General features: G+C 35.9%; 1 long non-coding RNA gene across 1 annotated transcript; it reads right to left on the bottom strand.

The window, feature by feature from the left end:
* Positions 1 to 8,340: 8,340 nt before the first annotated feature.
* On the bottom strand, positions 8,341 to 14,338 carry LOC110007513 (uncharacterized). Its single transcript, XR_002281400.2, has 4 exons — positions 13,271 to 14,338; positions 10,376 to 11,633; positions 9,111 to 9,332; positions 8,341 to 8,967 (listed from the first exon to the last, which is right to left on the bottom strand). It is a non-coding gene; the product is annotated as an uncharacterized LOC110007513 (long non-coding RNA).
* Positions 14,339 to 14,596: the final 258 nt, after the last annotated feature.

Raw genomic sequence — 14,596 nt, 5'->3', positions numbered from 1 at the left:
TTTTGGAGGGCTGCTAATTCTAGAAAATCTCTATATATATATATATATATATATATATATATATATATATCATGTCACCATATTATTATAATATAATAAAATTGCATTTTTAGAAACTCATGTTTATCATTTGTATGATTTCAAAAATTGTACATACCCTCTCTTCATCCTACTAATTAATCTAAAAAGCAAAAAAAAAAAATTGCACCTTATTTATTGTGAAAATGAGTCCTATCCAATAATAAATCTAGACCATCCATTTGATGAATTTCAATATCTAAGCTTTCATGAATTCAAAATTGATATTTTTTTTTAACATTGTTAATTTAATGAGAATAAAGTTATTCGAAAAATTTCGAAGCAAAAAGGTCCTTCTAGGGCCTAGATCTAAGTATCACACAAAATGGATGGTCTATATTAAATTGCCTAAAAAACACTTTCTAATTTATGTTTTCATATTTTTCTTTTTTTGTGATCGTTCATTAAAATGAAAATAGTGTATATTTTTAAATTTGGATCAAACAAATGGTTCTAACATAGTTTTTGAAGATTTTTTCATTATATTATTATATAACCATTGCATGATATATATATATATATATATATATATATATATATATATATATATATATATATATATATATATATATATATATATATATATATAGGGAAAAGACGATATTAGCCCACTAGCTCATATGAACATATGAGTCCAACGGCCCAGATTGAATCTGGGCCGATCTGATGATCACATATGTCCGATAATGTTTGAATTTTAGTGTTTTTTTTACAAATCCAAACCACTCGTAATTTTAGGTCTGTGTTCATCAAAAATAGGTGAATATTCGAACAATATCAAAAAAATATTTTACATGAAATAAATTAACCAAAATACCCCAAAAACTATTCGGGAGGTATTTTGGTGATTTTATTTTCACGGATAATTTTTTTTATATTTTTATTAGCTATGACATGAAGCGAATAATACACACCTAAAATTTTAAGTAATTTGCACGTATAGAAAAATAAATAAAATTCAAGTACTACCGGATATCTGTGATCGTCAGATCGGTCTAGATTCAATCTAGGCCGTTGGGCTCATACGTTCATATGAGCTAGTGAGCTAATCCCATATTTTCCCATATATATATATATATATATATATATATATATATATATATATATATATATATATATATATATATATATATAAAAGATACCACAAAACGCGTATGGGTGAAAATAGACAGTATATTTGCCCAGGGGCTTGGTGTCATCCGATTTTTTAGTACGACATGGATTAAAAACTGTTATGGACATAGTAAGTCCATGACGATATTTTTTTCACACAAATTTGAAGCAAAAAATATTGGGGGACCGCCACAACTCACGTAGGTGCATAGCAATTTTTTGCAAAAAAATGTCACGGACATTACAAGTCCGTGACAGCGCCTACAGGCTTTTTTAAAACTTTTCATTATATATATATATATATATATATATATATATATATATATATATATATATATATATATATATATAGTGATGTAAGGGTACCCACACTATAGAGTAATTTATCATTGTACTAAAAAAATTTTAGACATCTATACCCTTGTACAGTACATGGAGCATTTTTTAATAAGGGTATTTTTTGTCATTTAAAAGGTGTGATGTCATCCACATAGGGTGTGACATCACCTACATTAAAAAATACTTTTTAGGTTGTATTTTCAAATTTCTCTTTTCTGTGATTCTTCATTAGAATGAAAAGAGTATATATTTCAAAATTTGAGTCAAACTAATGGCCCTAACATGGTTTTAAAAGGTTGTTGCATCATATTAATATACAATCGTTGCAAGAAATCACTGCCTTATATATATATATATATATATATATATATATATATATATATATATATATATATATATATATATATATATATAAAAGGTAGTGGATCTAATACAACAATTGTATCATATTATAATGCAACCACACTTCTAGAAAACCAAATTTGTGTTATATGCATGACACAAACTTTTGAACACACACTCTCTTCATCTTAATAATCAATCCAAAAAAAAAAGTTCAATTTGAGCCTTAGATATGGTCCAAATGAGTCCCCTCCAACAATGAATCTAGACCATTCATATGGTGAATTTCCAGATCTTAGCCTTTAGATACCCAAAATCTTTTTTTTGTTAACGTTGTTCATCTAATGATAATAAAGCCATAAAAAAAATTGGAAAAGAAAATTTCCTTCTAAGGCCTTGATCTAAACATCTTATCAAAATGGACGGCCTATATTAATTGGGCTAAACAAATACTTTCTAGGTTATCTCTTCAAATATTTCTTTTTTGAATATTTTAAAATTTGAATCCAATAAATGGCTCCCTAACATAGGTTTTGAAGATTGTTGCATTATATTATTATCATTATTTTACATATATATATATATATATATATAATGATGAATTTCCCTAGGATTTGGAATATGTTTGAATTTGGAAAATTTTGATAATTGAGCAAATGATGAACACAACCCAAGTTATGAATCTATTTGGGTATATATTTTGATAATATTAGGTGTCTAGTTAGTAATTATCAATACCTATTTGTATCTATCCAGAACTGTTATTAGCCGTATATTTATACGGGTCTTGTGCATTCTTTAATCAATATATGGACAGTTCTCTGGAAATATTTTGAGATTCTAACAAGGGGTATCAGAGCATATGGTTCAATATAAGGCTAGTGATTGTGCATTTGGTTGAAGAAAAGCACATGAAAAAATATGTGAGCATTTTATTTGAGATAGAGAAATATGATGGCAAGCACAATTCTTCAGCAAGAATGATGAAAGAATTTATTTGGCAAAAGATGACGAATTGATAAAGCTATATAATGGATGTTGGCATGGTGAGCAGGTAATTTTGATATCAAGGTAGAGATTGTTGGATTTGATGATTATCCAAATTCACCCACATAAAGAAATCTCATATTATGTGAGATTGATATTGATGTTGATAAGTTTCATATAGGAAGTAAAATTCCAAAAGATTTAGGACTTTGGATATATCTCTTGGTTCTTGGGATATATGTAACAACATAGGAAGTTTCTTATTTCATGTGGATTCCTAACCTTATATGTATGATATAAAAGTGCAGAGAATTGTGTACCCTATGTGGGTTACTTTATGGAAAAAGTGGTTTCCTCTAGAGAGAGAGGTAGGGCCTCCTGTGCATGAGAGGCAAGGCCTCCCCTTGAAACAGAAGATAGCTTCCTATGGATAGAAGCTCAACGTTGTGCCTCCTGTAGATTGAGATGCTCATTTCTTGTAGAGAAGCAGTTCTCATGAAGATTTTGAGTAGTTTCCCCTTTTAGTGAGAGAAAGCTTCGGTTGCTCTCAAAGTTCTCCTCCTGGACAGTGATTTAGCTATGGAATGGAGTTGGTATCCTCCCGGACAATGGTTTAGCTGTGGAATAGAGATGAGAGGGTTGCTCTCAAAGTTCTCCTCTTGGACATTGGTTAGCTGTGGAATGGAGATGATCTATTCCTGGACAGTGGATTAGCTGTGGAATATAGATGAGAATTTAACGATGGTGCTGATGGGCTGATTGGGTCTAAAAGGGTTTACTCGATTGGGTTTTGTCGAGGATTACAAAGGTAACTTTATGTCGCAAAACCTTTAATGTAACTTTCAGTGGTATAGTGGATTTCAGTTTGTCATGCATGTGGACATAGCCTTCTTGGGGTAAACTATGTAAATCTTTATGCTCTTGTGGTGTGTATTTTATGCTTTATTTCTCACTCGTGCTCTCAACTATTTTATTTCGAGCTAGATATATACACGATATTGGTAGGATCCAACTTTGGGATTTTTGTTTCCGCATCTAAGGGATTATTAAATCCTAACAAGTGCTATTATCAACAATTGTTGGTATCTATCCAGAAATGTTATTAGCAGTATATTTAAAGAGGTGATGTGTAGTTTGTTGTACATCGTTTCTATGTTATTTTTTTTGGTTTTTTGTTTTTTGGGTATTTCTGTGGGGATGACGAGCCCCTACCCGTTTTTAAATCGTTTAGGTGTTTTTAATGCGTTAGGTGAGAATGGAAGCCTAGACTTTAGTTGGGCACAAGTGGTGTTACTACCATGACCCCAACCCCATTCTCCATCGTTTCTCAGTTATGCTACGTCCAATAGATGCACGTCACGTGACAAATGATAGAATTACTAATAAATAGTAGGATAGAGCAAGTAGATTTTGTTTGGTTAAAGGAAGGAAAATTGTTTCATACGGGTTGAACCGCATCTCTACATATGCAATCGAGAGTGTGTACGACATCCATTTTAAAGATGTATGCAAGTAGGTGTTGCATCTAAAAACAATAAAAACTAACAGTCCAAATGTTTTCTTACTAGAATTATTATTTCTGGTCTTTCATATTTATTTATTTGTTAATATTCATGATCTCCATGTTAGATATTATAAATCCTTAAAAATTAAGTCTTAAAATTCATCTAAAAAATAGATTTATTAAGGGGGCCACATTTCTACATATGTGGGCTCGGCCGCATAGAAACTGGGTCCTTTTGTTTGGTTAAAGGAATTTTTACACACTTTATTTTGGGGAAATTTACGTACGGACTATTTTTATTATTAAGATTTAATACAAAAGTAGGTCGTTATTACCAGGAAGAACAGATCCTAAAATTTTTTATTTTTTTCAGGTTTGCCCATAGTCTGATGTTGTAAAGCCCCATACGTTATAACGCTAAAGTGTTTTTCTTTTCTTTTTTGTAATTTTTACTGTTTTACCATCGGTCCGATGTTTACAACATCGGAATGCTTGAGTTACACCCATGAATCCCTTGCTTTCTTTATTTCTCGTTCTTTTCTCTCTCTCTCTCTCTCTCTCTCTCTAGCATGATTATTTTACCTCTCTCTATTCTTTTTCTCTCTACTCTCTCGCCATCTACTCAGGCTCTATCTTCTCGCTCGCTTTTTATCTGTCTCTACTAGCATCTGCTCTCGGTTCACTCTCTTTTACCCTTTTATCAATTTAACCTTGCTTTTTGATCTGCCCTAAATTTCTAGAATTTTCTACTAAGGTTTTGTATTTGGTCATCGCAAAGATATTGAAGTTGGACGAAACTGATTTTTGATGTACACAAAATGAATTTAAATTTCGTATGTCGATTTCTGTAAATATTGGAAAACTAGAGCTCTAAGGGGTTCCTATCTGTGTTTGCTTAATATTTTTATTTAATATGAAATTGCTACATTTATCATTAGTATAGTGTATTAAATATAAGTAACTACATTTTATGTTGATTCTTATATCTAGATGCTCATTTTATGTTTTATCAAATTGATTGAATCAATATCTTTATGTTTCATATGCATTATAAGAAATGAGTGATGCTAAAATTTTCTATATCTAATTTTGGCTTCTGGTATTTGGATGCACGTTTCATGTTTTATGAAGATATTGAATCAATGTCGTGATGTTTCTTAGGTTTATTGACATTTGGGTGCTCTATGTATGGAATCATTGAAAATTGTAGTATTGATCAATGGCTCACTGGGTTATTCAGTACCTTGTAAGCATTTTTAGTCCTTGTCGTTTATTCAGTACCTTGTGATATGGGTGACATTCCTTTTAACAATTAATCTTAATGAATAATTTGGGTGCTCTATGCAATTAGTGTAGGTTGTTTTGTCAGTATTTTAGCTTTAGGGTGCCTTTGACTACGGCTATCTCCCATGGAACCTATAGGGCTGTTATTTGAGTCATCATAATGGCCACAAGTGGAGTGAGGTTGTTACGTCATTATGGTGGTTCATTTCAGAGAAGGCTAAATGATGGATGAATGTACTACAAGGGTGAGAATGTGAAAGCTGCTTTGTATAATGGAATGACCCATTGGACCAGTTAAAGATGAACATGGGGTCTATTGCGCATCGTGACCCTAGCAACATGGGGTCTATTGCGCATTGTGACCCTAGCAATTTGACGATTATATATCCAGAAAGTGATATTTTAGTGGAAGTAAATGAAGATGCAGATGTGACATGTATTTTTTTGGTGGCTTCCAATGGACATGTATATATTGTGAATTAACCATTCGAAGTAACACATAGGGAACATCAAACAAATGTAACGGGCGTAGCTTCATCATGAGGACCATCAACGAGGATCAGGTAATACTTATGATATATATGTTTATCGTGTATTTCAACATTTATAATTAACACTTATTGAATCCTTTCAATTTACCTTTTCAGTCGCCCCATTCAATCAGTGCCCATCCCCATCCTCCAAAATGTTGTACATACATGTGATGCGGACTCCGCAAGTGCGAGACACATTGGACTTGATACCGATAATTAATAGACATTCTGACAAGAAACGTCTCAATTTTCAGCCATTTATGCAAAACAATGAAAGTACATAATGTACTGCACCCAATTTAGGTGGAAAAAGGCTTTGACTATGATGATGATGATGACGATGATATAGAGTTTTTGTTATATTTAAAAATTTTTAAGGCCAGATCTATCCGATCAAACCAATTCTTCGATTCCGACCACTGATCTACCGATCCCGTCTAATTTTTTGAATAGACAATCAGGGTCACAGATCTATTGTTTAAAACCCTGGGGGAAAGCATTGTGGGGCCCAGAGAGAGAGAGAGAAGATGGCTAGGTATATCTTATAAGAACTAAGCCCTTGGCCTAAGCCCTCCGGTCACAATGTGATGTCAAGGATTCCATTTTTGCTATGTAAAAATGTTAAGAGCAAAAAAAAAAAAATGAAATTGGTATATTATATAACATGGAAAGTATTGTGGGTGCATGTTCGGAGTACAAGAGAGACCTAGGGTTTTGCGGCCATCTAATTCGAGGGAACCAAGAGTCACTTAATCAGAATTGCCCGAACTTTCTGTTTTTTAATTTTTATTATTTCTTATTATATTCATATAACAATGTCAACACCCTTCATTTCACTACCTTAGATTTTTAAAATACTGTGCGTGCTTGATTCCCCAAGATTTTAAATTGAAATTTATGTATTCCTGTGCTTTAATGACTAGACATACATTTCTCCATATATAGCACTTAAGGCTCACACTTCACCAAAAAAACAAACTGCAAAGCATTCGTTACTTAATTTAGGCACATCGATATTATCTAGGTGGCATAGCAACTGTGATACTTGGAGAAATTTAAGCAACCACAAATGAAGATGATCAACCTAAGTGAAGCAGAGTAAATCGTGTTTTTTGGATGATCACAAAGAGGTAATTTTGGTGAAGTTTTTCACCAATTTTGTCATTTGGGGTAACATTGTATCCCATTATAAATTTCTCTTTTGATAGTTGAATACTTGCCGGCTTACCCATGAACGTAGCCCTACGGGATGAACCACGTTAAATTTGTGTTATAGTTTCTCTCTCTAATTTTCTCTCATGACTATGTTTTTCATCTCTAATTTATTTTCTTAAATTGTAGCACACGATCTTTAAGCTTATTATTGGATTATCGATTTTATGTATTCGGTATGGAGTATGTAATATTCGATGATCGATTAAATTGGGAATTCAAGTATTAGAATCTCCAACAAACCTTAACTGCCTCGTGTGATTTCGAGAAATCCGAGTAAGTTATATATGGATTTATTTATTTAAAAGGTTTTTGGTATTATTTTTAGGTGTTATTTTTTTATTGGGACTACGATATTTGTCATGTCAATGTCGCTTGGAGGATTGGCCTTCTGATTTCATGGGCTTTGTTGTCATCAGGAATTCACAAGCCCCGTTCACACCAGTGGATGGCCGTTTGATTTCATCAGCTGTCCTTGAAAGTTTGTTATAGCTTCTTTGCCTTCACTTTCACTTGCTTTTACCCATCGGTTCAACCCACTCCATTACAGATGAACTTGTATTACTTCCATGGATCGTGCTCATTCTTTAATGAACTTGTTTGCTTTCAGGCATTTATGCTGGATTGATTACTTTATTCTCTGCAGGAAAATTTATGAAGCTTCATGAGCAGATCAGCAATTCTTAAATTATTTAGGTAAGGGCTCAACTCATACGCAAGCAACCCATGTCGTGCGTACAACTTAAGGCTAGTATTCTAGAAAAATTCAAAAAACAAATGGTAAAAACAAAGTATAGCCTTATCTAGAAAGAACTTTGGGTATCAAAAACCTCTTTGATGCCTCTAAAATTAATTTCCAATACTGACTATGAAATTTGAAGCTAAAAAATAATACAAATCTTGCATATATGTGAATACTTCTCTTTAAGGCAAAATGGACAATATGGATAATGGGTAACAATATATGCTATCTTTAGGGTTTGAAAATACCAATACTTTTTGTTCACAACCATAATGGTCAAGGCCGAAATAACTGACTTGAAAGTTTTCCAATGTCAAAACTACAATCTTTGGTGAATTTTAAGGTAAGGATTTATTTATAATAATCATAAGCTACATCTTCCTTAGTAAATGTCATTCCTATTGCCGGTTCGATACTTGCACCACTTGCTTGGGCTGCCTCAACATCTATAAGTAACGGATCTCCTCTTCCATTTATTGCAACTATGTCCTCATCAGATGGAAAATCATGGCAAACTTCATCCACTATAGCTTGAGCACCACACTCATTCCCATTTTTTGAATTAGTAATGTTGAGGGGAGAGGAAGGAGATGCTGATGTTGAGGCATTCATAACACAAGTATAGTATACCCGTCCAACCACCTCCATTAGCGCTGGTGTAGTAATGGGCTGTGTCATGATCTGATCCTCCGATCGAGAGGTACTCTCTCCAATGTCCCCAAGTACATCATCATTCATATTGTTCTCCTAGGGCTCCTCTAATGGGATTAGACAATACTTTCATAGGGAGTCGAATGCCTCAAGAGCTCTGTACTACAGTGGATGTCCTCCCACTACATTATAACACCGAATGTTAGTTGGCAAAAATAACACAATAATGAATACTAAAGCAATTCAGAGAAAACAAAAACTACTGCTTATCTATCCCATTAATTATAACAGAGAAAACAAAGACTACTCCTTATCTATCCCATACCAGAGATTTTCGTCCCTTTCTTTCTTCTCCAAGGATCTGCTAACCAGAAATGCAAACTCATATGAAATGGCGCTTGTTTTTACTAATCTCAAGCAGAAGACTGTCCAAGAGATACATTAAATAGCAGATTGCAATCACTAATCAATTGGTTTTTTGTACTACAAGACCCCGGATGACAAGAAGAGCCTCCAATACTTGAGACAAAAGCTCTCTCGCACGAACCTATTTACACCATTAACAGTAAGTAAGCAACATAAAACCCAAGATTTCATTTCAAACTTCAACTCCGGAACCTAGAGCTGAAGCTGAAATTAGATTACATTCTATTAAGAATTTAAGTTAAACGAAAAATCAAAGGGCAACTACAGAATCTCTTCAGATTCTTAACTGAACTTCACCCAAATCCTAAATTCAAATGCAGGAAAATTCACCATTGTCATGAAAAAGATGAGAAAACCAAGTTCATATCTTGGTTCAATTATGGCCATTATGGCTAAAACTGGTGAGTGGCTTACAATCAGGATGCCTACCATCAGCTGCATTAACATTTCAGCATATTGAAAAACAATTTAGAACTCTATCAGCCGAAAAAAAATGCCCAAATCACTTCTATCAGTCTCACTAGCCAATTGGACATGAACCCACTCCCCCAAAAAAGAACAAATAAAATACGTGGAGGCGACTGAAGAACTTAAATGAATATGACCAAAAATTCCATTTCTCAAATTCAAATTCCCAACAAAAAAAATCACAGAACAGGTAAATGAATTATGAACCCATATTTATATAAAATAAAAAGAAAAAGTTGCATTGTGAAATAGAGAATAGAAGCATAACATAAAACCAAATAATTGTATTCAAATTTCAATTGAAAGTCAGGCATTATTATTTCTATTAGAGCATTCAGCTGTATTCATTGCAACTTCTTCAAGTTATAGATTCAGCTGTATTCATTGCATTACCAATCAAAAGACCAGTAAAAGAGGAGAGAAATGAAAAAACAGATTCACCCAAAATAAATCATGTTATCCACTAATCCTTCCAAATACCACTGCAAAAATGTAACTACCCTTTCATATAAAAAATGGTTATTTAAATCATGGGATTCCAAATTAAATGTTTCTAAATCAAACCCACGGCATATTATTTGGTAACATCTAGAAGATACATTATCTCTCTGATCTCAGTGGTTTGCCCATCAAAAATCTCACAAAAAGAGTCACTATATACAATGTCAGTGAGACCACCTACTGGGAAAGGGTTACCTTGAGAAGAGAAGGAAGCATCTGCCAGGAACTTACGCGCTTAAACTGGCCCCCTGAAAATGGTTTTCATTCCTGCAATTTTTAACATATGAGGGCAGGCAAAACCTGTAAGATCATTTTTTATCTCATTTGCTCCTGGAAAATAGGCAGAAAGCCAGCCGAATATGTAATGAACAGGGAAGCTTGTCCTGAAGCGGCCAGGACGTACTTCCCCTCCAAAGGGCTCAGTCTTGTTATCTTTGGTAGTAGCTTTACCAAGCGCAATTGCCCCCTGAGCAAGTCGGCAAGCTACATAAAAGCAGCCAGGGCGAAGGACTGAGAGTGCAAACGTGCACAAGAAAAGAGCCAAGTAGGAAGCCAAATACACAATGTCCTTCTCGGACATCCTTGGGGGGCATACGGGCTCTTTGGTGTCCTCTTCTTCCCTCAATCCTTGGTCGTCAACGTCCCAGATGACGGCAGAACTGGGTTCCTGCTTGTCACAGCGGTCTCCATGAAAGAAGTCTCTCCATGCTATAAAGTACACAGCCTTAGACTTCGTCCTTTCTTCTGAATATAGGAGCTGGTTTAACTTCAAACAGCTCCCGAAGACCCGGACGTGCAAGCACACCATTGATAGGTTTATCCCCGAAGATCACTTCGTTGTCAAGGATAAACTCTTCATACATGAATCTCAGCATGCGAAGTCCCACAATGAAATGCATGTCAAGAAGGGTAGTTCCTCCCTCACCACAATCCAAATGCCACTTGTTGCTCTTGAAGCACCAAGTCTCCAATAAGGCCCTAATGGTGTTAGAACACTTATCATAGTAGCCAGCAGAACACTGACATGCTTCACCTACACCGCATGCTTCTAAAGCTCCGGCATGTGATTCAAGGACATCAAATGTCCAAGTGTTGTACCCTCTCAAAGTATTGGTGCTCCCACACAAAACGGAATCCACCTCACGCCTAGTGCAAACCCAGTTTTGCCATCATCCTCTTGCCCAGAGTGGGCATATTCTCGCTTGAATCGAAATTTCTATGAAGAGCATGGTATATAGGTACACCATCTCCTTGGAACACGGGCTCACCATTGTCATCTTCATAAAGATAGAACCACGCATCTTCACCTACATAGGTGATGCTCAAAGGCCACTCTAACTTCTGATTGGGTCGAAAACAGCTAGAGTGGTGGATCTTGCAAAGGAAGCACCGGTATATTTACCAATGCCGAATTCTCCAGGGCATGGTAATTGGGGCACAACAAGAATCTTGGCTGCAGAAGAAGCACAAGCATGTAAGCAAGTGAGCAAGTTAACAATTCAGAAAAAAGAAGAGAAAGGCATCAGAAGTTTTGTAAAATTTTGGTAGCATCTCCCCTATATGCACAAGGCAGGTAAAGAAGGTGCTTGGCTAGCCCAAAGCACCCAGAACATTCTAAGAAGTCACGAGTCCGTGGGTCAGACGCCCATCGCGAAAAGTGACCCTGAAGAGCTACCTTTTCTATCACAAAGAATACCCGAAGAATACTAAGAGTGCATAACTATGCATGAACATGCTTAGAAATGCACAACTATTCATTTGTATACATGGCTACGCGCAATTATTCTTAAAACAGTGCTCAAGAGAGTTTTTGATAGCATAACTATACATGGGAGGTGCAAGAAATAATGCAAAAGTACATTCTTATGAACAAAGAAAGACATGAAGAAGCTACAAAGATGCTCGAGTTGCTAAGGCATACAAAAGTGCATAAATACATGCTTCAAAATGGTTATGATGGTTGCAGAACTCTAGTGACATTCAAAGCAATTGCAGGAGCACATTTAGGAGTAATCATGAAGATGCTATGCCGCCAGCTGTAAATTTTTCTTTGTGATAACCAGAAAATGTTCACCATGCTTGGACATGAGTTGGATATGAGCTAAAAGCTCACAAAATGCAGGCATATTCACAAGGCTGCAACAAAATGTTCATGACGAACACACTCCTATGTGACAACCCGTCACTGCTCATATGAAAGCAGTACAATGTTCCTCATGTACATGGTGCAAGATGATCAAGCATGACTATAACTATTTGGGTATGGTGTTCATGACCAAGGACACTTAAGTTCATGATAAGGAATTCAGTTGTGATTCAGTGTAAAATGGTGAACCTTGTGCAAAGTAGTGAACATTATGCAGCCGCCTGATGATAATAATGCTTAAAATCCATATATATAAGGCTCAAATCATCATGGAACTGCAACGAAATGCTCGAATGCAAACCTATGCTCTGGTTCATGGTGATGATCTAAACATCAGAGCCGTACACAAGTGGTTGCATGGTGTGCCCAAGGTAAGCTCGACCGGGACGCTCAAATATGTCCAAATGCCTGAATTTGAGATCAAGGCGTAGGCAAACGCATAGCCGGACTAATGATGAGCATGAACGAGATGGTCATGGTGTTCTCAGAGCCCAAACATCATACTTAGCAGTGTTCAAACACCATTTTAAGCATCACCAAGATGGTCATGATGCTCAAGGATGCACCAAAAACAGTCATAATACCCAAACAAGGTATAAAGCAAGGTAATGCTCTAAACAATGGGAGCAGTACGCAGAAGGATGCACAGTACAGATAAAATGCAACTGAGTCAAAGCATGACCGACATAGTCATAATCCAAGCATAGATGGCATATGCAAAACGCACATGGAAGATTGCACAAGAGGCAAAAAGATGCTAAATGATGAGTCACAGTGAAATGGTGTTTAAAAGAGGGCTAAGGCATCTAAGATACAACAAAAAGAAGCATTCAAGCATAATATCAAACACATGGTGCACAAGGTAAAAAAGCCAAGAGATGGATAGTGAAAAATTTTACCGGGCATGGGCAGCAAGAAGAAAAGGCTAAGAAAAATAATAATACCTTTGGGATGACGAGAGCTGGTACCTAACCATGGCCATAGCTTCAAGAAAGTGACTCAAAGAAGTTCTCTCTCTCTACAGTGGAACTTCGAGATAGGGTAAAAAGCTCGTTTTTTACCGACTGTAAAATTTTCTGGGTAAAACCATCTCTCTCCTACTCTTCTTTATAAAGTCCCACACCTGCACCTTGGCGCGAGCCTGTCAAATTCCTTTTTATCTCTCACTCTCTCAATAAAAATATCTGCCCGCGCCTAGGCGTGGACCCGTCAAATCCATTTCTATTTCTCTATCCCATCATGGGCCATGAATTCATAAATCCAGTATGACCCTCTATTCAGATATACAAATCTACAATTGGAAGGGAGTGAATTAAGTAAAACCATGGGAATCCCAAACCATCCCAATCAACAACCCTATCCCCATCACGAACCATCCCAACAACCCTTGCTCACTTGGGCTTCACCTTAAAACTCCATTATTCCCATGGATCTGTACCAAACATACCTTGCTCATTTGAACTTTCATGAAACCCCATGAGTGATGTCATGCTCAGAGCGCCATAAGAACCCCTGATGATACACCATCGCCGGTGGTCCATCAATTCACAAATAAACCACCAACCTTGGTGGTCCATCACTCTGGATGATACATCATCCCCAGTTGACTTCTACTGCCAATGGACCGTATACCCCAATGTAAGCCGATGGCCCATCTCTCCCAGTGGATTGTAATTTAGGGGATCAGCATCCCCAGTGAAGCCACTACTTTCAGTGGTCCATCCACCCCAACAAACCAACATCCCAAGTTAAAGAATACCATGATGAAACATGTTATGCCTTCATCACCTTTGGATCTTTTCAACCCCAGGAAGATAACCATTCTCTACCTTAGAAATACATTTTTCTCCCCGTGGAGTTTTTCATGCATAAGTTAGCCACTGGTCCATCGAAAACCCCCATACCCAGCAAGTATGAACCATTCATCACCTTGCAAAACTTAGAGCATCACCAGTGATGTCCACTTCCCCAACGAAAGCCTCACCTATGGTATTTGTTACCCCTTTACGTATATACAATCTCTCCCCGTGTGCATTTGTAATGGAGAAGGATTTGTTTTTTTTTTAAAAAATAAAAAATATATATATATATATATAAAGAGACGAAGAAGAACAAAAGAATTCCGACATGATGAGCATCCGATTAGAATCTTCATGAGTAAAAATCAAAGCTTCCGGTGGATCTGGCCATGAAACTATAGGTAAGACTGCCAAAAATAAAAATTGGCTACTGTAAAAACTATGGGTAAGACTGCCAAAAACCCAAGAGGG

Source organism: Amborella trichopoda, chromosome 11, assembly GCF_054954075.1.
Source record: "Amborella trichopoda isolate Santa Cruz 75 chromosome 11, AtrichopodaSantaCruz75HAP2 v2.0, whole genome shotgun sequence".
Classification (NCBI taxonomy): domain Eukaryota; kingdom Viridiplantae; phylum Streptophyta; class Magnoliopsida; order Amborellales; family Amborellaceae; genus Amborella; species Amborella trichopoda.
Note: the sequence above shows the minus strand (reverse complement) of the source record. Positions and strands in the feature narration are given on the sequence as shown.